Source organism: Tyto alba, unplaced genomic scaffold (assembly GCF_018691265.1).
Source record: "Tyto alba isolate M040663 unplaced genomic scaffold, T.alba_DEE_v4.0 Super-Scaffold_11, whole genome shotgun sequence".
Taxonomy (NCBI): Eukaryota; Metazoa; Chordata; class Aves; order Strigiformes; family Tytonidae; genus Tyto; species Tyto alba.
In genome coordinates this window covers 13,021,133-13,031,581 of record NW_024881273.1, presented here as the reverse complement: position 1 = coordinate 13,031,581, position 10,449 = coordinate 13,021,133, and positions in this window count along the sequence as shown.

The following is a 10,449-nucleotide window of genomic DNA, read 5'->3' as shown; positions in this document are numbered from 1 at the left end:
GCGTTATTCTTCTCCAGGATCCTCAGCCTTCATCACTCCCATTGCTCAGCTTTCCCTTGCAATGCCTGCCTTTAGTGGGAGCCCAGTCTTACAAAACCAAAGGAGCCGTGGAATCCTAAATATCACAACACTTTATTTGGTTAAAGGCAAAGCTGTTGGGGCTGTTAGGGCTGCAAGGCTGGGAGCAGGTCACCCGACAGAATCTGACACAAACACTCCAGTTGTTTTGTGTCCTGAGGAACAACTCTGCCCGTGGGGTCTGGGGAGGGGGTGTGGTTCCCACTGTGACCTGGGTACAGCGGGAGCTCAAAGCCCATCTGCCCTTGTTGCCCTCAGGCCTGTCACTGCTCCCTGTGGCTTTTCCAGGGATTTTCACCATTTTCCCAGGGCCATGAGCTGCTTTTCCTCCTCCTCCTGCCGCCCAGTGGGATCAGTGGCTCTCCCCTCACCGGACATTTGAGTGGCAGGCTTGGGATGTGGGTCTGCAGGGCAGGATCTATTCTCCCAGGTCCCCTGCCCAAATATCCAATACCCCAGGCCCCTTCTGCCCGTCGCTGGCACCCGGCTCCCACAGCTGCGCCCACAGGAGTCATGCTGCCTGAAGGCACCCGCTTGCAGGGTGATGTCTGCAGGGCCAGGGCAGCTTTTGCCATCCCTCCAGCTGCCAGCTCAGCTGCAGGGCTGGGAGGTGGTTTTCTCTGTTCCTCACATGTGCTGGTGTCAGGTTGTGACAGCCACCCCGGCCTGGCCATGTGCATGGTGCTGCAGACACTGCCGCAGCTTGAGAGATGCTGGGCTGTTCCAGCACAGCCTGTGAGGGTGCTAACGAACACCCCCAGATGACAGGCATACTGGGGGGCTGCCAGAGGGAGTCACCAGCACAGACAGAAATGTGCCAGCATTCGTGGCACTGCTCCAGGCAGATGCTCAGGGATGCAGGCACTGCTGGACGAACGCCCTGCCGCAGGCGCACAGACGGGCACAGGCGCGGGTGCAGCAGCACGCCGGCGGGTGTGCACACTCATGCTGTGCAGGGCTGTCCCGGGGCAATGCACACCATGTCCACAGTCCCACTGTGTCTGTGTTCACACTGTGTCCATGATCACACCGTGACTGTGCTCACATCATGCCAAACTGCTCCTGGCCACACACACCAAGCCCCCCCCCCCCCCCCTCCCCACTTGGTTCCCGGCTCCCCATCAAGGCAAAGAGGAAGGAGCCCCTCCATGGCCAACAAACTCTGTCGGGGCTCAACATCCTCCACTCCCATCCACCCCACGTCCACTCATGCACCCCTATTCGCGTGTGACAGCCTCCCGGCTTCATAAGCAGTGCCCATGCTGCAGGGTAAGCCCCCACTGCAAGGCCAGGGGAGGCACCTCATCCTGAAGGCGCTTGGGAAAAACAGGCTGGGTATAAAATTAGACAGAGCTTTTATTGCCAGGATTTTATTTTTAAATGCAATTGAAAATACATTGCTGGAGGGAAAATCCAAGAAGTCTGAGCTAGGCTGCGGGATAATGGCATGCCTCTGTCCCACAGTGAATGTCCCACTCACCCCTGAGCAGGATGGAGGGTGGGAGCTGGCTGTGGGGTGCAGTCAGGGCAGCAGCAAGGACTGCAAGAGGCTGATCCTGCCCTCCCAGGATGCACCCAGCACAGTGCATGAGGAGCAGTGAGAACACACAGGGCATCAGGTTGAGCCCTGCCTGCAGCTATCAAGGAGGTCATAGGGTCCCTGAGACTCTCCAGTAGGAAGGGACCTTCCTATCTGAGCAGGATGGGACCCTCTGGCCAGAGAATATACAAGTGGGGATCTGGAAACTCAGGACTATCCTGGTGAGGCCGGACAGGGATGAAGCCACCAGCTTTTCCAGTGCATGAATGAAGTGAAGGTGGAGGCCAGATTCAACCCAATCTGAAGTAGGCAGTTCTCGGTGCTAGAGTGGCAGTGTTAGTGGTTGCAATTGCGAATAGAACTTATCTACACCAAGCAGATAAGCAGGCACTCCTTTATTCCAGCACTGGGGAACACGGGGGATAACTCCCCCAAAGACGTGTTCACCGACAGGTACAAAGCACAACATATTTATACACTTTTTCAGCAGAGTCATGGTTACATAAGATCAACAAAATTCATAAAGTTTAGTTTGACCTTAATATTGATTGGCTTTCAGTTTCCTCACCTTACCTCTATTCCTATTCTACAGAAATCATTGGTCATCTTTACTGATTGATTTGAATAGAATGAGGGGCGGGTAATGATCAGCATATTCATGTTATTTTCTGGAAGTCATTATCATATGCAAATGTCTCTAACACATGCATGGTTATGTTGGATGGGGGTCCTCTGGTGGTCGTTAAAGTCTTCCTCACTGTGTCCACTGATTGAACTCCATCCTTGTGCATGCTCAATTCATCTTTGGCTGACGTTCATTTCTTCCTTTGGCTGATCTTCCAAACCAAACCCAGTCTCTTCTGGTACCTACTGTTTTGACTCATTGTTTTAATTCAGAGTCCATAATGATTCGTACAGTGTTCAAGGCACACACCATACTAGCTACCTATTCCTAAGGACCTTAGTGTGCTTTATAATCTCATAGCTACTATAACTCCATTTTAAATCAAAGCCATATTTTAAACTAAAATCAGAATAATATTCTAGGATTGAAGCTATTTTGTTAAGGTAACTTCAACAGCAGGACCTCTTTGTTGAGGGATGGTGCTGATGCTGGGAGTTTCCCTGTGTTCAAAATGAGTTTTTTGACAAGTCCAAACAGAAGGGATTTACTGAAGAGTGTAAATACAGAGAAATCAGGAAATCACATCTGGGTCAGGAAATCCCCCAAGCTGAATATAGCTGGTGACAGGGAGAGGGCTCAAGGGAAGTATCAGATATGCTTGCTGTCATCTTCCTCATCCCTGGACAGTGCCAGGTAGCAAGAGGGGATGGTGGGGACATCATAGCTGTGTTATTGCTGGCCGCTCTCATGCTCATTTGCTCAGAGCGGCGTGTACCAGCCATGAATGCAGTTGGCACAGGCTCTAGCTGGACCCTTAAATGGTTATTTTTCAAACCAGTGAAACTTGTACATGTAAAGATCTCACTCGGAAGCTTAAACCCACTGCCAAGGGTCTAAGCAAGTGCCTGGTTCCCTGGTGAGCTCCTCACCATGAGCTGCCTGGTGACTCCCAGGAGACCCCAGTTATTCCAGACACCAGCAATGTACAGACACCTGTACAGACACCTGTACAGACACCTGCTGCTGAAGCCATGGGACCTGACATCCGTCCTCTCCGCTCTGAGCTGCCCTCCTGCCCCACCAGTGTGATGGTCCTGGCAGGGTGATGCGAGGAGCCTGAACTGCACCTGTGGCCTGCGACAGGGCTCAGGGTCTCCATCAGACCCAGATGCCTCTGGCTGCCACTGGCCAAGATGTGGCAGCCACTTGGCCGTTGTGCTTGGCCTCGGTTTATGGAAGTCCTTCTGTGGTTGGGCACCCATGTAACCACAGGAGAACTGAAAGTGCCAACCCAAGCGCTCGCTTCCAAAGAGAGGCACGTGTGGGATGTTGGAAAGGGAAGCTGAATCATTTAACAAGGCACATCCAAGCCTATATGACGAGGCTGGGGCAGGATGTGGTGGCAGCTGGGCAGGCTCCTGGCAGCAGTTTGGCTCTCAAACCAGCCCTCACAGGCTGAGCAGGCTCCTGCCATGGGAAGGCAGATGTGTGGGATCCTCCCTGGGCTGCAGGTGGGATCTGCTTCACCGTGGACCAGCACGGGCTGCAGGGCGCAGCCTGCCTCACCATGGTCTTCCCCACAGGCTGCAGGGGAATCCGCTCCCGTTCCTAGAGCACCTCCTCCCCCTCCTTCTTCACTGACTTTGGTACCTGCATGGCTGTTTCTCTCACATCTCCTCACTCCTCTCTCCAGCTGCTGTGCAGTGTTTTTTACCCTTTCTTAAATATGTTATCACAGAGGAACCGCTGTCTTTGCTGATGGGCTGAGCTCTGAACAGTGGTGAATCCATCTTGAAGCCAGCTAGAGCTGGCTGGGTCCAACATGGGGGCAGCTCCTGGTGTCTTTTCACAGAAGCCACCCCTGCAGCCCCCCACTACCAAAACCTTGCCACATAAATTCAATGCAGCCCCAAGGACATGATGTCCCCCTGGCAGGAGAGGGACCAGCCTGGAGCAGAGGGAGGACGTGCTGGAAGTAGGATGCGGTCACTCATCCACACCAGCCTCTGACCAGCTCCTGTCTGGTTGACGTACATCAGGCCGGATTTTTTCTGCCCAGACAGCAGCTTCCCACACACCTGAGCTGGTTTCAACTCTCCTGAGGACTCACCAGCCTGGGCAGCTCCTTCAACACCCCATGCAGGGTGTGTTTTGGGAGCTGGACTTCACCAGCTGTTCCTTGGAAAGAAAATGAGCAGCTGCTGGTGCCTCTGGCAAGCCATCAGCATCCCCAGCCTCTGCCAAATTTCACACTCATGCAAAATGCTATTTTTCTGTGCTGAGATTTTAACTTCATCCCTGCCCAGGGACTTTGAGCTGAACAAATAATTCAATCAAAGAAAGGTTTTCCCTGTAGCAGAGCAGTGTCTTCCTGTGACTCTCATCGGCAACATGTGAGCGATGATTGCTCTCCTACCCCACAAAAAAGCAAAATCCAGATATAGCTGTAAAAATTGCATTCAGTAGTTTCATCCAAGTCACCTGCTGAAACCTGAGAGCAGGAGTGAACTTGGAGGTGGATGAACATCCTTCCTTTGCCCTTCGTGGGCACATCCCCATCCCTGGGGGCACAGAGGAACACCTGGGGGTCACACTGCCATCTTGCCACAAATGAACCTGGGTAAGTTTTAGTTTTCCTTTTGTCCCAGTTACAAAGCACAGATGCATCTTGAAAGAGCAGAGTGGTGGCTTTGAATAAAGCATTAGCGGCCCTGAAGTCCTCAGAGATCATCCTAGATGTTGTGATTTGACCTATTCTCCATCTTCTTTCCCCTCCCAGTGGCTCCATCACCTCCGCAACCTGCTTCAGACTCAGGGATGTATGTCTAACTGGTGCCACCCCAGGCATGGCACTGCTTGCTCTTCTGTTCTGCAGTACATAACATCTGTCATGGGACAGTGTTTCTTCAAAATATTTTGTAAGTGTTATTGGAGGAGGGAGTCTGGACCCCATTCTGAGGCTGAGACTGTTGCTAGCTGGGATGCTCCCCGATCCAAGAGAGTTGCTGCGCCACGAAGGCCAGGCAGGAGACGTGGAGCAGTCCCTGACCTGCTTCATGCTGAAGCAACTCCCTTTTCATTTTTCAGAGGTTTGCACTAAGCCAGCTGACATCCCCAAAGTAGGCTGAAGAAGACTCACAGAGATGTCTCTGTTTTGGGCATGAACAGGTAACCTGCAGCACTGGGGTGCATTTGAGGGTGTCCATCCGTAGTTGGAGAGATCCCTGTGCGTCCTCAGGAGCATCCAGCTGCACATAAATCATATTGTTTTGTAGCATAAGTAGGAAGAGGAAATGAATGAGGCTCTCAAGGGCTTTATGAGAGCTTCACAGAACATGATTTTCTCAAATTGCAGCTGGTGGAATCCCATGATGAGCTCAGAAGCTCCAGTTCTCTCTGAAAGACAAACAAAAGTCCAGTATTGAAGTTACGTTCAAACACTGAAAAGTGCAACTGAAAAATCTCTGCAGTTTACAAACTTTCTTTTTTTTTTTTAAATGTCAGGATTTTGGGTTGTCTGACTCCCACTTTTGAGTTTTGAGACATTTGAGAAAAAACACGAAAGAGAAACTGGGGAGCCACAGGGCTTCAGTAGAAGGGTTCATATGAAAGGCCCCAAGGCAGGCAATGGTGGTGAAAGAGAAGGGTTAAATATGGGAAAAAAAATTATTTAATAAATTGATTAAAGCTGATTAATTCAATTTCCTGGGTATGGATCAGTTCAACAGCCTGATCTCAGTAACAGACGGTTTCATGGCAGCTCTACAAAGCTCGTGTCTGCGCCCTGGGCGGCCTTGGGAAGTGCTGTGGGGCCAGGAGGTGAGCCTGGAGGCTGCAGGGCTGCCAGGAGGCGGCTGCTGAGGGAGTGTCTCCAGGGAGGCCAAGCTCCCCGTGACTTTTGGCCAAAGGGGGAGCCATCAGCAGCGGGGAGAGATCTTCTACCTGGTGCCCAGATGTCAGCGGGCCTGGGATGGGATCCTGCAGGGCCTGAGCAGCGGGGTGTGCTGGGGTTTTGTGTGTGGTGGGTTTTTGGTAGCAGGAGAAGGGGCTACAGAGCTGGCCCCTGTGAGAAGCTTCTCAAAGCTCCCCCGGCTCCAAGTCAGACCCACGTCTGCACCAAGGCCAAACCAACTAGTGATGGTGGCTGTGCCTCTGCAATAATGTATTTAAGAAGGGGAACCTGAGAGAAGTTGTGAGGAGGACACTTCTGCAAACACCGAGGTCACTGGAAGGAAGAAGGAGGAGGAGGGGGCAGTGCACCAGAGCAGAGACCCCCCTGTATCCCATGATGAGAGGTCAGGACCTCTTCCCTGCAGTGCATGGAGGTCGCTGGTGGAGCAGATGCCACCTGCAGCCCATGGAGGAGCTCACGCCGGAGCAGGGGGCTGCACCTGGAGAAGACCAGGACTCTGAGGGCAGCCCACACTGGAGCAGTTCATCACTGGGAGGACTGCAACACACAGGAGGGACCCACATTGGGAAAGTTTGTGAAGAGGTGCAGCCCATGGGAATGACTCATGTTGGAGGAAGTTCATGGAGGACTGTCTCCTGTGAGAGGGACCCCACGCTGGAGCAGGGGAGGAGTGTGAGGAGTGCTCCCCTGAGGAGGAAGGAGCGGCAAAAACAACGGGTGATGAACTGACAGCAACCGCCATTCCCTGCCTGACTGTACCCCTGCAGGGGAGGAGGGAGAGAAATCAGGAGCAAGGCTGAGCCTAGGAAGAAGGGAGGGATGGAGGGAAGTGTTTTTAAGATGTGGTTGTATTTCTCACTGTCCTATTCTGATTGGAAAAATAAGTGGTGGTGGTGTTTATATTAAATTGATGTTCTTTTTTTTCCCCAGTTGGGTCTGTCTTTTGCCCGGGACCATAATGAGTGAGTCATCCATCCCTGTCCTTATCTCAATTCCTGAGCTTTGTATTTTCTCCTTCCCATCCCTGAGGGGGAAGGAGTGAGTGAGTGGCTGCGTGGTGCTCAGTTGCCTTCTAGGCTCAAACCAAACCACAGGGCCAAGCAGGGCTGCTGCCTGGAGGCAACCCAGGGCAGGTACCAAGGGCTGGGAAGTGACAATGGAGAGGAAGGACTGACTTAGCTGAGCCTTGGCCAGAGGGTCACAGCACCCGCCCTTCTGCCCTTGTGCTGCAGTGGGTCCTTTTGCTGACATCCCTGCAAACAGTTCCTTGCAGCCAGACAGGCTCCAGATGCCTCAGGCTGCCCTCCCTGTCATGTTGGTAAGAAATTAAGTCTGTCCTGTGTGTGCCATCATTTGTCCTGTAAGTGTCATCATCTGTCCTGCCTGTGCCATCATCTGTCATGCCTATGCCATCACACTGGCATTGCTCTGCTGGACACAAGGGGTCCTGCTGACAGGAGTGTTGACAGCTTGAGGCAGGAAGAATGGCAGCCCATGACCTCCCCAGTGCCCCCCTTCAGAGGGGGTCCATGCTCCTCCCTTCACCACCAAGGACTCAGAGCCCTGAGAACATGTCAGAAATTACTTGCCAAGGTCACTCGGAGCTGAGCCCCGGTACCACTGGGCAGTGCAGAGGGTTTTTGGCTAAGTAGCAGTGTGACAGTGGGAAGTCCTTTTCCTGGAACAAAGAATGCTTTCCCAGTCTTAGGACCAGTATGGGTGGCTCTGAGTGACCTTCTGTCCTCTAGCGGTTGTCTGGCTGGGGCTGCACGTTGTAAGCCCACCAGCCAGGGCAGGGCCTGACTGCCCATGCATCAGTTTGTTGGGGAGAGGATGTGAAAATGCCATTAGGACTAAGGCTGGGGAGAGAAAGCATGTCACACTCATCTGGGGCTGGAGCAAGCCCTGGTGCTCCAGCAGATAAAATGGTTCTTGAGAGATTTCATGTTGCTTTTTGGGATCCATTTTGGGACTGGAAATGTGTACACTGACTGGAGGGTGATCCTCAGGGCTGTGTGCCTTTACACAGAGACAGTAACCACCTATCAAAAGGAAACTCCATTATTAGCATGAGAAACAACAATACTGATACACTTTAAATTTAGAGATTGCTAAGCCAGGCAGCTGGGCTGACAAGGGGCTGCCCTGTGCTGGGGGCATCCCCAGGTGTGGGGCTCTGATCTGCTCTGCTAGGGCTGCTCTCATGGCTCCTGCTGGAAAACAGTGGAAAAGTCCAGATGAGATGCTCCTCTGGTGTGAGCTTTCCCCAGAAGGACCATGGCACAAGGGAGGGATGGGGTGTTGCATGACAGCTCTGCTGGTTGTCCCCAACCTCATGGGGAGGCCACCAGGGAGCCCCAGCCTGCATTGGGAAGCTAGTGTTTATTAAGTCCTGACAAAAAAAGCAAAAAGACCCCTCCTTTCCCTCAGATTGAGTTCCCAATGTGAGGTCTTGGATCATGCAATCATAGTTTGATGCCAAAGATTTCAAGGACCAATTACCCTGGGACAGGACAGCTTCTCCAGTTGCAGCACCGTACAACAGCATCAAGGGATGTGATTATGTGTCTGCAAGTGGGAACCGTCCAGAGGATGCTGGTCCTCAAAACCAGCTGCAAGCATCAGAGGGAAGCAAAATGATCTTGCTCAGTGCAAAATGGGATTGTGTTGAACTGGTTGGATTTGGTTGAACCTTCCCACATCCCTTCCAAGAGCTCAGGAAAGGGGTGCTGGAGCAGCATCACCTCGCTGGGCTGGTGCGTGCTGCCAGATAGCTGCAGGATGGCAATGGGAAGGTGATTTATGCCCTGATAGAGATGCTCTCACCTCCTGAACTGGATGCTGTGACACAGTGAGAGGACGGTGGATGCACAGAGCCCTTCCAGTGTTCGAGTCCTCCCAAAATTTTAGTTTTGTCACTAACACCGCTAGGGTCTCCAGGGAACCTCGGGGCAGAGACTTTCTCCATGCAACAGCAATGGGAAAACAGCAAAATTCACAGCATAGGAGAGTTAATGGAGACACACTAGCACAAATCATGTCCCTCCAGGTTACTTGAATTCTCCTCGCAGATCAGTGCAATAGCTGAGAATGGAGAAAGAGGTATTGTTTGGACCTTTGGGAGGTCCCAAGGCCCCAGGCAGAGGAGGTATGACCACAGGCACCCCCATGCTCACCTCCATGCCCTGCTGCTCACAGCAGGACATCTGCAGTGGCCCCATGGTCCTGCTCACCTCCAGATCATGGGAAGCTGAGCAGCAGCCCTGGCACAGCTGCCCCCAACAGCTGCCTGCTTGTTCAGAGCTCTTCTGATGCTCTGGGGCTCAGCAGGGATAGCCTTGGTGTTTTGGCATCGCACAGGGGAGCTCATCCTTGCTGTGGCTCTGGGTGAGGCTGCAGTGGTGGCGATGGGCCACCTGACATGTGGGGCTGCTGCAGCAAGCCTCCTGCCCTGACAGATGGGGCAAAGGCTCAGCCTCCACATCACCTGGCTGCTCACCAGCGCAGGCTGTGGGGCTGGTGGTCATGGTGGTAAGCTGAAGTCATTTCAAATGTGGTTTCTCATTTGTCGTTGGAGGCCCTGGGTGCATCTGGCCAGTTTTAAGAAAGGTGACAAACAGTTTCTTGCTTTATTCCAAGCAGAACATAATTTCCCCCTCCATTCTACCAACTCTGTCCCCACCCCACCACTGTCCCCTCCCTCACACTGAGGATGAGCCCCATGGGCAAGGCTGTCTTCCTTCATGTCATGTGCTTCCCTCCTGCTCAGACACCCCATCCCACACGTTTAGGGAAAGGTGAGCCCACAGCAGCATGTGGAGCCAGTGAGATGCAGCCATGGACCTGGGGCTCTGCATGCCAGCACACCTCTGCCCTGGGGCCATGCCACAGGGGAAAGTTGCTCTTCCAGTGGGTCTTGTGTCCCATGCAGGATCTGCAGCCTTGTACCACGAGCTTGGGGAAACAGCTCACCAGGCGCCGTGCCACGGCCATGGAGCCAACGGCACTGGGTGCCTGCCAGCCCTCGGTGGCTCCTCGCCTCAATGCCTGCCCTGTGAGCTACAAGCACCCTGTGACCAGATGCCTCCCTGCCCTCTGCCCCACCATGAGAGGGTTCCTGGCAAGGCAGCCAGGAGAAACTGGTGGGGCTTTTCCAGAGAAGCTGCATATTTCCTGGCTGCTTTGGTGCCCAGGCAACAGGGAACAGATCCCTGCCCATGGGAGCCCCCCTTGGGCTGGCATCACAGAGACGCTGCCCTGGGAAACGGGCAAGAGAAAAGGTTTTAGAAAGTA